At 47.0% G+C, this 15,130-nt stretch overlaps 1 protein-coding gene and 1 pseudogene across 1 annotated transcript in view; one reads left to right on the top strand and one right to left on the bottom strand.

Annotated features, from left to right (window-relative positions):
- The window catches only part of LOC147639097 (casein kinase II subunit alpha-2-like), an 89,284-nt gene that overhangs the window by 34,327 nt on the left and 39,827 nt on the right, over nucleotides 1–15,130 (bottom strand). The gene's annotated exons all lie outside the window — the stretch shown is intronic.
- Nucleotides 8,048–14,644, top strand: LOC147639098 (uncharacterized; annotated as a pseudogene).

Genomic DNA, 15,130 nt, shown 5'->3' with positions numbered 1-15,130 from the left:
AAGCATCAAATACTTTAGATAAGTATTCCCCCCCCTCTGTCAGTTCTGAGAGTCTGCACTTTTTGTCCTGTTGCATTTTCAACCATGTTGACATAATGTCGGAAATGCATAAAGACATCAGATTTGTTCTTCAAAGCATACACCCAGGCATATCTGGAAAAGTCATCAATAAAAGTAACAAAATACCAATGACCTCCCAAGGATTGTGTCCTCATTGGACCACATACATCACTGTGAATGAGCTGCAATTTTCGGACAGCTCTAACAACTCTATCCTTTTTGAAAGCCTGACGATGCATCTTTCCCAAAATACATCCCTCACACACATGTCTGGGAGGAGTCTCTAAATTAGGTAGGGCATCTACCATTTTCAGCTTCTGAAGTGCCATGAGACTGCCATAATTTACATGCCCAAACCTGGCATGCCACAACTCTGCATCCTGCATAGCAGATGTAGAGGTAGAAACAACACATGCACTGTGCCTCTCATAAGGATCAAGACGGTACAAACCGCGACATAAGGTCCCTGTAGCAACCAAAGCAAAGTCACTTTCCCTGTCACGGACCATACATTTAGTATCCTCAAAGGAAACAACCAGCCCTCTCTTTGCAAAAGAAGACACTGAGAGAAGATTCTTCTTTATCCCAGGCACATACAATACATCCTGAAGGAGAAATTCTGAGCCATTAATGGCTGTAAGCATAACATCCCCTGTGCCCTGAACTGGATAAGAAGCATTATTTGCACACGTAACCTTTCTGCCACATGAAGAAGGTACCATCTTGCCAAACAAATCCTTTCTGGACGTGATGTGCCTTGAGGCACCACTGTCAAAGAACCATACATCACCACTTTCACTCACACTGAGTGAATGAACCTCATTTGAGGGATCATAGCTGCAAGTAAAGAAGCACCAATCCTCTTCCACAAGATTGACTGTGGCATCATCTTTCTTGTTATCCACATCTGAAGAGTCTTCAACTGAATTACCAGACTCTTTCTTCTTTTCCTTGGCTATCCTCTTATGACATTCATGAATATAGTGACCTGGCTTCTTGCAGTAATGGCACTTACCCTTCTTTTTAGGTTTCTGTGCATCATCCTTCTCTTTACTAGATGGCTATCCTGATTCTGACTTAGGCTTATATGCACCAGATTTTCCTTTGCCCTTGTTCTTGGCAAAGAATGCTTGCTCACCACCTCTTTGCATGACATTTTTCCGAGTCTGCTCTTCCTGCAGCAAAAGTCCAACCAAATCTTGAAAGGATAGAGGGACTGGATTACCCCTCATGGACAAGTGAAGAGATGTATGAAAACCCAAGTAAGAGCTCGGTAAGGAGTTAAGTGTAGTGGTGACCATCTCAGCATCAGAAATGATTTCATCAATATTCAAGAGCTGTTCTCTCAAATCCTGAATCTTCGTAAGATGATCCTGCATAGAATCACCCTCATCCATGCACAAGTGTGATAGTTCCCGCTTCAAAAAGGCAACTCTAGCCTCATTGCGAGCCTGATACATGTGCTCCAAAGTATCCCATGCAGCCTGAGATGTCCTGCATGAACGGATATGCGGAATAATGGACCTCTTAACTGAAAGTGCAATCAAAGAGAGTGCCTGAGCATCCCTGGAATCCCACCTAGTTTGTTCCTGTGTAGGTGCCTGAGGAGCTGGTAGTACAACCTGCTGCCTGCCATGTTGTGGAGGGGTAGCTAGGGCCACATGCATAGGCCTTGCCTCAGCTCCACTTACATAATTCCACAAATTCTTTGCAACTAGCAGATTCCTGATCATAAAGCTCCACAGGGAATAGTTGGTTCCATCCAACTTATCTTCCTGGGCTAAAAACCCAAACACATCAGCGGTGTTCTGTGCCATGAGAGCAAACTGTAACCTGCAAAAGAGACTGACTGCACAAGAGTCCACAAATATTGCTGGAGACTGTCTGTTTCACACAGATAGACAGCACAGCAACAAAAGCCCCAAATTTCTGGTGGCTCAAATTTCTCTGATTCCCACAAAAAACCTGTGGGAGCTGTCACAGATTGTGCAGCAACATAAAAACAGCAAAAGCCCCAAATTTCGGACTTGATTTGCTGACAAAATTCACATTAAGCTCCAAAATACAGCAGGTAGACTCACCCGAGTTGCTGCTGCAGATTGCTGGGTACGAACTGATGCAGAAGACGGTACAATGCTGTACGGAAGGCTGTACGGACAGCAAACAGCAACCAGCAGGTGCTGTGCAGAACTGTACGGACAGAAAACAACAGATAGAGCTGTACGACAGCTGTACGACTGCTGTACGATCAAAAAACAGCAGCAAATCTGGTCGTACAGACCTGTACGAACAGAAAAACAGCAACCAGCAGCCACACGTGCTGCACAGATGCTGTACGGCCTGTAGAAAAACGACCAGCACTGCTTTTTGCACCAGAACAGTGCCCGAGACACACAGGAAGCAGTCGCCCAGGTCTGTAGAAGGAGGGCGACCTGTTTTTCAGCACCAGAAGCAGGCGACCAGCACAGTAGACAATGTTTCTTCGCGACGGAAGTGCTTCACCAGCAGTAGGGAAGGCGGGAGCAGGAACAACAACCAGCTCTGATACCAATTGTGAGTGAGAGACGGTGTGGAGCACGCGAAGAAACAGAAGAAAAACGTGTGGAGGCCTGGAGCAAAACGATGGAGCTCAAATTATTAAGATAAGTTTGTTACAAAACTTAGGGCATATAATAACCCTAACTGGTGCCCGTTTCACATAACGGCGCCTTATTGGGCGCGGGGAAAAAACCTCACTTAAAGTGAGTAAAAAGTGCCCGGCCGGTCCTAATACATTGGCCACTGCCCATAATAATGTCAGGACATTATTTCTAACACATAACACTAGCCAAGCGATCTTTGAACCGAGCATCATCATCCTCTTTACCATGCACATCTTCTGGCTGTGTTACATCCTCATAAGGCTCAACATCTGCAGCCTGTTCTCCTGCAAAAATATCCTCAGATACATCTCTTTCAGGAGAAGTCTCTTGCTCTTCTTCTTCATGATAGAAGTACTCTTCCTCTGTATCAGACATGATTGCTGAATTTTCAGCGATGGCTTTCTTCAAAGCAACCACGAGCTCACCCCCTTCAGAAAGTTGATGATTGGTCCCGGGGACGGAACCTTGAAACCGGCCTCTGATAGAAAACCAGAGTGCGGTAGAAGCAATCACCCGTCCACTTGTAGTCTAGATGAGAAACAAAACACAGATTGGAGCTAGAGTGCCCAAATCTGAAAACACAGCGACACCTGTTGGCCCCAAAGCTTGGCGCCCCTTGCGGTATTTCTTTATTCAATTAAAATAATATGAATGGCTGAGTACAACACAAAGACCAGCCAAGAGTTTACACCTGTAAGTCCAATCTGACGGCCCACAAATCCTTCTCAGCACAGAGGATCTATGCACACAGATCTGTGTCTTCAAACAACACACTGTGCCTCCCTCTGATCAGCCAAGATCACTAAGCAGGCCAGCCATGGGCATACATCTGGCATAACTCAAGTGCATGATACATCTTCTCAGCTCAAACATACATGTGCTGTCCAATCTCTGTCTCAACCCTTGTCAATCTGCCATACCCCTCCTCTCACAAGGGGCCAGATAACACATATCTGCAACAGACATCAAGCAGTAGAAAGAGAGATAGATGAACAGAAACAGAGCTTACCAAGTTCAGCTCGTGAAACAACACTGGAGGAAGCAACAGCACCAATCTGTACTTGCAGGCACTTGTATCCACAACCCTGCTTCACACGTGTGCTTGTTCTTGCCTGTATCCTCCTCCTGATGTTCACTCTTATGCTGTCCTTGAAAGTGCAGATCTGAAAAACAGCACTGTACTTGATTGTACTTGACTGTACTTGCCTGTACTTGACGGTACGGTCTTTCTGCAGAGAATCAGAGGTAGCCGCCTGCTGGATTTTGCTACTGGTTGCCTGCGCCGTCCTGCTACAGCACTGTCCAGCACCTATACTTGCCCTAGAACTGGCCGTACAATGTACCTGCAGAAAGTACAGGGCTGTACTTGCAGTCGTACAGCACTGTACAGCCTGTATCCTGCAGTTGCAGGCGCCTGTACCAGCCCCTCAAACCTGCGCTTCTCTGTCCACAGCAATCCCTGCAGTCGTACAATACTGTACGGCTATTGTACAGCTTCTTCTACACACAGTTCACAGAAAAACAGCAGCTAGACCAGTCTTTTGCAGCCGCCTAGAGCTTCCTCAGCTTTTCCACGCTTGTGAATCATGCGCATGAAGAAACTCCTCCACTTTTACTCCACGACTCCCAAAAAGGGAAGAGAGAGAGAGAGAAGAGAGAGAAAACTCCTCCCCAAATTTAATCCCTAGGGCCCCAAACTTTAATAAGTTCCTAGGGCCACTAAGGCCTAGGGGCAAACTTTAATAAACATTAAAACTTAATGTTTCTAGTTCCCCCCTTCACACCTAGGGATGTCCACACATCTTAAACTCTGTCCGGGCACCCCCCATGTGAATCATAAAATATTCTGACTCTGCAACCACCATGCCCACACTTGTCCTGCTCCATTTTCACAGGGCCATGACAGGCTTTGGGTGCTACGGGCAAAGGGATTCGTGTTGCCATGAAGGTGAAACTACCAGCACCCCCAAAACCTACTTGGCTCTATCCATCTTCCTATGAACCCAACCATGTTCTCTTTGATGCCTCACATGTATCCTCACTAACCCCAATATCCTCAAGCACAGGCCCACAACCGCGTCCTGCTAATTGCTGTCTTTTCCATTCTTGTAGCTCGGCTTTCATGTTTGCAGGAACAAGTTTGCATGCACCAATGCCTTCCCCAGCTAAACTTGTGAAATGGACCTTAACACAGATTATGGACCCTCTTGAGCAAACCCCGCAAAAATTGCATTTCCACTTTAGTGTGCTTGAACCACCATATTTAGATACGGGAGTGACATGGGCCCACATGGCATCCTTAGTGCGAGGCATCTTGACAAAAGCAGGGCTGCATTGGCACCCTGGCATGAAAACCCCCAAATTTCAAAATCTGGGTGTTTTTTACAAAATCAAAGAAAAAAAGCACAAATCAACACAACCAACCTGAGAGTTGGCGAGCACGAAACCTCGGAAGTGCGGGAGGAGATGATAGGAGCTGATTTGTGCAAGGCAGGAGCTCCTTCAATCAATTTCCCAATCGCCTGTAGACTTTTTCTCAAAAAATGTGCTCTCTGGATAGAAAACATTGAAAAACGTAGGTTTTCCCAGGTAGCATGAAAGAAACACGTTTCATTCCAATGAAACGTTTCGTTTCATTCAAATGGAATGAAACGCGTTTCATTGCAACACTGGTGACTCGGGGCAGCCATCACAAAAGCTTGGGCTCAATCTCAGAAATATGCACTATCTCGGAAGGAGTGTCCACCACAGGTACCAAGGTTGCCACCAAATCCCGAACCACCACAATACCCCCTCTGCACAAAGAAATGTCCGCTGGAGAGAAAAACGCAGCCAAAGAGGGGCTGCTATCCTGAAAAAAAACAGGCCGCCTAGTTCCAAACTCCAAGAAGAAGAAAACGCTGTTGAGAAATTACCTTCAGGCTGTAAGTGATGAAGCCAAAGTGAAGGGAAAGCAATTCGTAGCAGCTGTCCAAAAAACGCAGCATCCAGAGGGCTGCAAATCAGAGAAAAACGCACAGGTAAAGGGGCTGTAGATAGAGCTGAATCTAGGGCAGCAGAGGGAATCGCTGAGCCAGGAGCGATGATACCATGAAACAGTGCACAGAGCGGAAGCAAATAAGCACGAGAGTGTGATGAGTAGAGAGTGAAAGAGAGAGAGAATATACTGAAGTGATACAGTCCCAAGCAAGAGACAGAAAGAGTCTCATAAGTGGGAGCAAAAGAAAGACTAGGCAAGATGGAAAAGTGTGAGGCCAGCCCACCTATTTATAGATGAGAACGATTGGCAGACTGGACATGCTTTTTCGACGGGGACCAAACTTTGCAAGCATGTGGAGGTGGGTCCCCCCACATTCTTGCAAAGTTTGGTCCCTATCGGAGCATGTTTGGATATGATGGTATGGGAAAGAGGGAGATTTTTCATGGCCTCTTAAGCACCCAGTGCAGATTTTTCAAGTCTCTTGGTGCTTCAAAGGCCATGGAAAATCCCCCTCTTCCCCATACCATTGTACCCAAACATGCTCCGATGGTGACCATACTTTGCAAGCATGTGGGGGGGGAGGGTCCCCCCCCACATGCTTGCAAAGTATGGTCACCATCGGAGCATGTTTGGGTACAATGGTATGGGGAAGAGGGGGATTTTCCATGGCCTCTTAAGCACTAAGAGACTTGAAAAATCTGCACAAGGCGCTAATTGCTAACCTAAACATGCTCCAATGGTGACCAAACTTTGCAAGCATGTGGGGGTGGGTTCCCCCCACATGCTTGCAAAGTTTGGTCCCCATATGGTTCTCCCCACATGCTTGCAAAGTTTGGTCCCCATCAGAGCATGTTTGTGTACGATGGTATGGGGAAGAGGGGGATTTTCCATGGCCTCTTAAGCACCAACAGACTTGAAAAATCTGCACTGGGTGCTAATTACTAACCCAAAAATGCTCCATTTTTTAATTAAGGCTTGTTATTTGACAAGTTAACTTTATTTCTATTGTTTTGACATTGACAAGCAAAAGGCCAAAAATGAGCATGACACCCTACTGGCCGACTGGACATGATATAGCTGGCTGACTGGGAAAATACATCCAGACTAGGAAAAATCCCATAAAAATATATAAAAAGGGGTGGCCAGCCCACAATCAAGGGGCATGAAAAAGAGACCAAAAGGAACACCAAACATGGGAAGCAACTGGGAATGAATGTGCTAACAAAAGGCACTGCGCTTCAACAACACAACACTATAAAGTTCCATACAGCAAGTCCGTACAGCTGAATGGATTTGTGCAGGTCGAGAGAGAGAGAATTTGGCACCTTGGAAATTGTGTAAGACCAAATCAACCTCTATCGTCCAGGTAGGCGCAAGGTCACACGGATTTCTTTGAGATTACAAGCCCTCACAACACCACAGAGATAGGATCTGCAAGCTGAGTCTAGATGGCACCATTGAGTCAAATCCACCCCAGATGCGGTTAGCGGATCATTGCCACAAATTTCTACGGAGAGCTCCTATGGGCTAGTCCACTCACTCCCCAAATCAAGGCAGTTAGAGAAAGTGTGTGGCAACACACATGAGAGATTGTCTGCCCCGCACTGCAAAGATTTTGAGTTTTCCCTTCTCAAGGGGAGCTGGGGGATGCCCTCCAGACTCTGCCTCGCAATAAATATACCCCGGAGTGGACGGACTTCCGATTTCTCTCTTCCAAAGTCACTAGGACCTCATGGAGGTCGGCTTCCACCTTCAATGAGTTGCATGCTTTCATAGATTCCAATTGGGCTAGTTGTTATGACACCAGGATGTCCACTCTTTTGCGAAATTCACGCATTTCTTGGTCAAGCAAGAATCAACCAACAGTGGCCACTTCAAGTTGTGAAGCTGAGTACATGGCAACATTCATAGCTACAATTGTGTGTATAGCTCACGATACTTTTGGCAGATTTCACATGTTTTTTTTTTAATGGCTCCCCCTTAATCACCTTGGGCCTTTTTCACATAACTTTAGGCCCTACATAATAATAGTAAAATAATCATTCATAAAATGAAGGCCCAGCTTCATACCTACCATCTACAAACATATTGAAACACGGGAAAGCTTGCAAGCATCCACATCCTTCGGATGATTGTTCAAGGCAGTGAGAAGAAGCCCAAGCGTCCTCAGAACTCTAGGAGGTGGACTCAGGATCAAGAGGATGAATTCCTTGCGGAATTGCAAGACTGGGAGAATCGTAATTCGAAGGCGCATTCAATGCTTGTGTAGACCATCACTCAGGAGGTCTCACCGGCCGTGCAAACTCTCACCAGTGCTCATTAGGTATGGTCTAAATTAGAGGATCTATTTGCTCGAGATTCGTCGATGAGGACAGTTACTTTGCAAGGGCAACTCTCCGGTTTGTTATTTCCTACAAACAGTTCCATGCTATCGTTCCTCATGAAAGCCAAGGTTATCCATGACCAGTTACTGGCAATGGATGCTGCTTTGTCGTCTGCTCGGCAAGCTGCACTTATCTTCACCAAGCTTCCCCCGGAGTATGATGTGGTTTCTCGAGCTTTGAGGTGCCACGTCACAATCACTTAGTTAGATTCTGATGATCTTAGCTCTCTACTCTTGGAGAAAGAATCTGTCCTAGTCTCACAGGATAAGATGAAGGTGTTGCTCAACAGTTCTGATCAAGCACTTTCCACAGTTCAGAAGAAAGGTCGGTGCCGCTGCTTCTCATGTGGGAAGAGAGGACAGCTGTCCAAGGATTGTTTCTCCAAGAAGAAGGACAAGGCCAAGGGCAAGTCTTCATCTCAGAAAAAGGGCAAAGACACGACAAACGACAGTGATACAAATTCCTCTAGTAACACATCTAGGGCTCCCAAGGCGCTTTCGGCTCAGGAGGGCCCAGATGGTGTACTTCTCTAGTATACATGCGTTTCCCCCCATGTGCTTCCAACCAGAGGAGGCTTGTGAGCCGGAGAGGGGGCTAATTGCAATTTGCAGCTCCACTTACTGGTGCATGGGAAGTTTGTATTTATGTCATTAAGTGAGCACCTCTTGCCGACAGTGACTGGTTTAAGTGTCATAGTCCATGAAATGGCACATTTTCATATTTACTAGGGTTAGGCTGCACTTTTGAACTCAAAATGTTTACAAAACGTTTCTTGAAAACGGTTTTTCGAAACTCTTGGTAATTGTGGTTACAACCAAGATACCAAGCACATTCTTCAGTTGTACAAGGATTATATCATGTAAAAAGCACTTGTGCAAAGACCCATCAGCACACTACCATGGGGCGATGTCAAGTAAATTTCAACAATAAAAGATAGCATGTGAGATGCAACAAAGCCACATGGACATACTTTACCAACAAGTGCAAGGCCCTGGAGCTGGACATCCGGATATTCATTGTGAGCCCTTGTCCAAGGGTGAGTCAGTGGTGTACCGCCAAGGAGTAGTCTGTGTCGTGCATGTCCTACACATGTCATTGTGATGCCCGCCATGCACACACTTGTAACTGCGGAAAGAGAACGAGACGGGTTATGGAACCCATTCCCTCGTTCACAAGGCTATGGTTCCATGTTACTATGGTGTGAACCCTTGCATAAGGCACTAGCAACATCATAGATTTAGGGGACATGGATATAAAGGTCATATAGGCCTTTGGGCAGCCCGTTGGGCCACTTAAAAGGGGACCATAACCCATGAGCAGAGGCAACATGTGAAGGTGCCCATCATTGCATGCCTTTTATGCATAGTTGAGGGAAACAGGGAAACAAAAAAAGAAATTTCGAGAAGAGACGAAACAGAAACGAAAACACCACATCAGCAAGGAGGGCTAAGGGAGGGGAGGGGTTGAAAGTTCATGATAGATTGTTTGTATGCACATGTGATCCCATTCTGACATGAATTTTATGGTTCATCAGAATAAAAGGGGAATAAAATAGATATCAGTTGTTGCAATGTAACATTTTCTTACTAGTTCATGTTGATTTGGGTGGAAAGATCTCCAAAACACGAGGTGTTGTGGGAAACGGCAAGCTGAAATGTTTCCCTGTCAGCCAAAACCTTTCAGGCAGCCGTTTCGTGCCGTTTCCTATAACTATGCTTTTAAGGTGCTTTCAAGCATGTTGGAATGCAGCCAGAGGTCTACACCTGCTTCATCTGTCCATTAGAGCAAAACGCGAGCACCTACAACCTGCATAGTGGAAAATGCAGCACATCAACAGCAGCAGCAGTAAACGCAAGCATACACAGGTGCCTTGTATGAAAAGGCAAGCATCTAGGGGCCATCCATCTGCATTTACAGACCATCCAGCACATCATCCTTGCCCTAGTCATCTGTATAAGATCTCAAGGTCAGTCTACATCAAGGATTTCAGACATACACATCAGTCCTTACATTTATTGTGGGTTATTGGGAGCCAATCATGGGTCATCGTGGAGCGACGCTCTACATGACGGTGCGAGACCTATGGGACCAAATTAAAGCTGGCAGCCTGGAACTGCAATGGATCCCTCAGACTTGATGTAGGTGCCTTTGAGGACAACTTTAGAGATAGAGATATAGTCTTCTACTCGGAGACTCACCAGGCCCCTGGTCAGATGATGCCACAGGTGATAGGATACAGATGGGAGACAGCTTGCAGAGTAGGGACGAGATCGGTACACAGTACTAGAGGATCAGGGGGGGTGGCAGTTCTTTTCAGGGAGGAGCTGCAACCGCTTCTACACATCGTTCGGAGAGATGATCAGGCCAGATATATGTGGGTGAGACTGAGGGCCGACACAGGCAGATTCCTGTATATTGCCATATGCTATTTTGCTCCTAGTACATCGACATATGCAGCACCTAGAGGGCAGTCTCCTTTCTCTGTGCTAGATGATGACATATGGGAGTTCTCTAGGGATGGAGACATCATCCTATTAGGGGACTTTAATGCCCGGAAGGGCAACCGCCAGACAGCCTTTTATGATACCTCAGAGGAGATGCTGAGAGAGCTGGACACTCTGGATGTGGGATTAGACAGACGCTCACAGGATGTGGAGTGCACAGAGTATGGGAGATATTTGGTAGATATGGGGACTGCACATGGGTTGGCCATACTTAATGGCTTGCAGAGGTTTCCGTCAGCAGCTGGTTTTACTTGCTTTCCACATAGACATGGTGCTAGCACAGTGGATTATGTTATGGCTATGCCGAGCTTTGTTTCATGCATTGAGGACTTCACAGTTGGATCTCGGCCCATTGGGGTAGTAGTGGATCATGCATTGTTGACATTGACCATCTCTTTTCACTTTAGCACAGCTCAGAGGACACGAGGGGCAGATCACACTTGATATACTTTTACTTCAGAGACTGATGTTGTCTACAAAGATGGGATTTATAGACGTCTGTACACAGAGGAGCCAGGGAGACCTTTGGAGGAGCTGACCCATATACTGACAGAGACTTTACAGGATGTAGCGAGAGAGGTATATCCACATACTCAGCCTGGACAGAGACAGCGTTCTAGGTGTATGTCCCAGAACAGCTGGTATGATGAGGAGTGCAGAGAGACAAGAGCCCGACTACAGCGGGAGGTTGCTTTGGGAGTCACTACTCACCGACAGTCACGTATTGCCTTCCGGCGCCTTGTGCGAAGGAAGAAGCGGGCCTTCCTTGCTCAGCTAGAGCAGGAATTATACCAGCTGTTCTTGAGCCAGGATTCGAGGGAGGCTTGGCGTTTGTTTCATGAGTCCTCCCCTGCTTTGGCCATCACTTCTACAGAGGTCTGGGGTAGTTATGCAGCATCTCTATATACAGTTCCTGGACAGACACCTTTTCCTGACCCGCAAGCACCATGCCCACAAACATGTACTTTCTTTACCGCAGAGATGGTAAGGAAGGCCATTGATAGGATGAAGACTGGAAGAGCATATGATCATGATGGATTGGTTACTGAGCACTTTATTCATGCGAGAGACATACTAGCAGAGCTTCTAGCAGTGATGTTCAATCGTGCTATGTGTGAAGGCTTACCCGAGACTTGGAGTATGTCCACCATCATGCCTATCTTCAAGTCAGGGGACCCTATGGAGCCAAGGAATTATCGCACTATTATGATTGGTCACACACTAGCACGATTGTATGCATCCATTCTTGAGCAGCAGTTGAGTAGATGGGCAAAGAGAGAGGGCATTCGAGCAGAGGGACAGGCAGGGTTCAGGAGAGGTTTCTCTACTCTTGACCAAATCTTGACTCTACGGGCCATTATTGAGGAGCGCACGTCGCATGGGCGACAGATTTATTGTAGCTTTGTGTATTTCCACAAAGCATTTGATACAATGCCCAGAACCAGATTGAAGAGGCGATTACAGGAGATGGGGGTACCCACAGAGCTCATATGGGGGATTATGGCTTTATATAGATCAGTTGCAGGACAGGTACGCACCCCAGAGGGGGTCTCTACCTTGGTTCACTCCACTATAGGAGTGAAGCAAGGCTGCTCGTTATCTCCTTCATTGTTTGGTATGTATGTTGATGAGGCTTCTGACTACATTGAGAAATTGGGGGACAGAGGAGCCCAGCTAGCGGATCCCACTATTGTTACATGCTGATGATATTGTGTTGATCTCTGACTCCCCTGAGGGTATGTAGCGTCATCTGGATGCTTTACATGAGTTTGCACATGATAGTGGATTGTCTGTCAACCTTGGCAAAACCAAGGTTATGGTGTTTAACACCACGCCAGAGTGGGTTAGGCGATCAGCTCCCACAGTTACATATGGGCAGGAGATTGTGGAGTATACAGATGCATATACATATCTTGGGGTAGTATTCAGTGGGACAGTGTTTTTCGATGAGGAGAGCAGCAGAGACTAGATTGACTAGAGCACATGCAGCCCTGGGTGGTTTGGAGAGGATGTGTTCGCAGGTTCAGTTTCAGGAACCTCGAACGAAACTTTGGCTTTTTGACACTCTAGTGACATCAGCTATGCTTTATGGAGTGCATATATGGGGACCTTCAGTGGGCCATCACAGCGCAGGCGGGTGGAGAGGTATGGAGAGGCCTTTGGTATCCATGATTGCTAGGATTATTAGAGCCAAGGCCTTGGTACCTCATGAGATTATTCGAGCAGAGTTGGCGGCTGCCCCTCTGGTGATTGAGGCTCTTACGAGATCAGTCTCCTACATACATGGCTTGTGGGATCTCCCCTGAGACAGATATGAACGCCTCGCCCTTGAGTCCTCCCGACAGTTAGCTTTACAGGGAGACACAGCTTGTTGGTATGGACAGATGACATCTTGGTTCCAAGCACATGGTTTTAGCATGGACAGATTGCCTCCCTTCCAGTATTCTCTGGAGGCACCCTCTCTCACTCTCACACGGACAGAGACTACCAGACTCATCCGTCAGGATTTAGTTCAGCTGGACATTAGGAGGACATGGCTACAGCCGACTGAGGAGCTGGGCACGAAGATGGCTTTCTACAGAGAGCATTTTCTTCAGCTCACAGCAGATGGTTTTGTGATCAGACCCAGTTACATGGATGTACACTTGTCTTATGCAATACGATGTGCTATTGGTCAGATTCGCACATCCTCACCCTAGCTTGAGATTGAGATTGGCCGATATAGAGGTATACCAGGCTCCAGCTGAGGCCAGGATATGTCGAGTATGCCATGGGGAGCCAGAGACAGAGCTGCATTATATAGATGTTTGGGATTGTTCTTGCTTGAGCTGCGGAGATATAGAGATAGCCTGCTTAGGCGCACAAAGAGCCAGACTCAGAGGCACATTACAGACTTCTTTAGTCCAGCCACCGCTGCGCCAGATGGACCACAGCAGCAGCAGCAGGACATGGATACCGCCCACACCAGCGGTACACTGATTGATCGTGCGATTGAGCTTGGGTGGTCCAGACGCCCACGACTATGGGGGAGGGCATCCCAGCATAGACGGAGGTTGCAGCGGCGGATTCGGATTATTCTTGTGAGACATGCGGGACACCCAGTCAAGGTGCTGACCACAGAGGATATTGAGATCCACCAGCGTCCGATGCGGCACATATTATGAGATGGAGGCACCTCCATAGTGTACCCCCTCGTCCCGCATGATATTGTATCCCCTCAGTGTATTCCACTCACCTCCATAGCGTACCCCCCCCCCTCACTATATTCACACCCTATAAGGGTTTCTGTTTACCTTCCAGTTCCAGTTTCATTTTCTAGGTGCATTAGTATCATCTTTATTTTTTCATTTTCTGGTTTTTTATCCAGACATTGTATCAAGCATATTGAAGATGAGTGGCCAAGCTTCAAAACAGAGCCCAGAAACTTGAGACTTGGCCTAGGTATGGATGGAGTGAATCCATTTGGTTTCAAAAGCACCGCATACAGCGTGTGGCCAGTTGTGTTGGTGAATTACAACCTTCCACCATCAATGGCGATCAAGAAGGGACATCTTATGTTATCCCTTCTAATTCTTGGGAAACATAAAGTAAAGCACATGGATGTTCATCTTGAACTGTTCATTGGTGAGTTGGAGGAACTATGGAGAGGTGTTGCGGTGGTGGAGGTTAGTAGGCCTCCACCATGATGTAACTTTTTGGTCTCATAGGTCATTATGGCCTTTTGAAGACGTTAATATAACATTTCATTTCTCTCTCTCTCTCTCTCTCTCTCTCTCTCTCTCTCTCTCTCTCATTGAGGGGATGTAGCCTGCGCGCCTCTGTCTGCGCTGCACACCTGCCCGCCTCTGTCTGCTCTGTCTGCGCGCCTCTGTCTGCGCGCCTCTGCCTGCTCTGTGCGTAGGCAATCGCCTATCTGTGTCTGCCTCTGCCCGCCTCTCTGCTTTGCTCTGCTCTGCTTTGCTTGTGCGTGCGTAGGGAGTTGCACCTGTTTTTCCACCCACCCTTGCTCAGGCCCCCAAGGCAACAACTAGGGGGAAACATGTCTCAATCCCAGGAGGGAGAACAAGATGGTGAAACAATCTTTCACACCCCCACAAAGGCACCAAATGCCTACCGCAGAAGACTCAGGGAAGGGATCATGTCCCCTGGCTCACGAAGGCTTGCGAAGATGGCCCGACAAGACGAGGCACTTTATGAGGAGATGCAGCTACACATAACAACAAAGATGAGCACCTTGCGACAGGAGCTTGAAAAGGAATGGACTGTGCAGATGCATGCCCAAAAGAAAGTGATATACGAAACGCTGACGGAAGAGATATATGCCCAATTGAAGGGAGAAATGCAAGCCCAAGTACGGGCTGAGATGGAATTAGCCCAAGCCTTGATGCACACGGAAATGAAAAAAGAGATGCAGAAATGGAAGGATGACATGCTCCGGGAGATTGGCACAATAGTTGCATCGTACGAAGGCACCTTGAAGACACGTATGGCTGACCGCGAAAAAGCCATCACAGAAATGCAAAAACACTTTGGAATCATGTAAGGCAAAAGAGGTTGCGG

The sequence above is a fragment of the Cibotium barometz genome, chromosome 4 (genome assembly GCF_041138505.1).
Source record: "Cibotium barometz isolate CiBa-2024 chromosome 4, ASM4113850v1, whole genome shotgun sequence".
NCBI classification, from domain to species: domain Eukaryota; kingdom Viridiplantae; phylum Streptophyta; class Polypodiopsida; order Cyatheales; family Cibotiaceae; genus Cibotium; species Cibotium barometz.
This window is presented reverse-complemented; position numbering and strand designations above follow the sequence as displayed.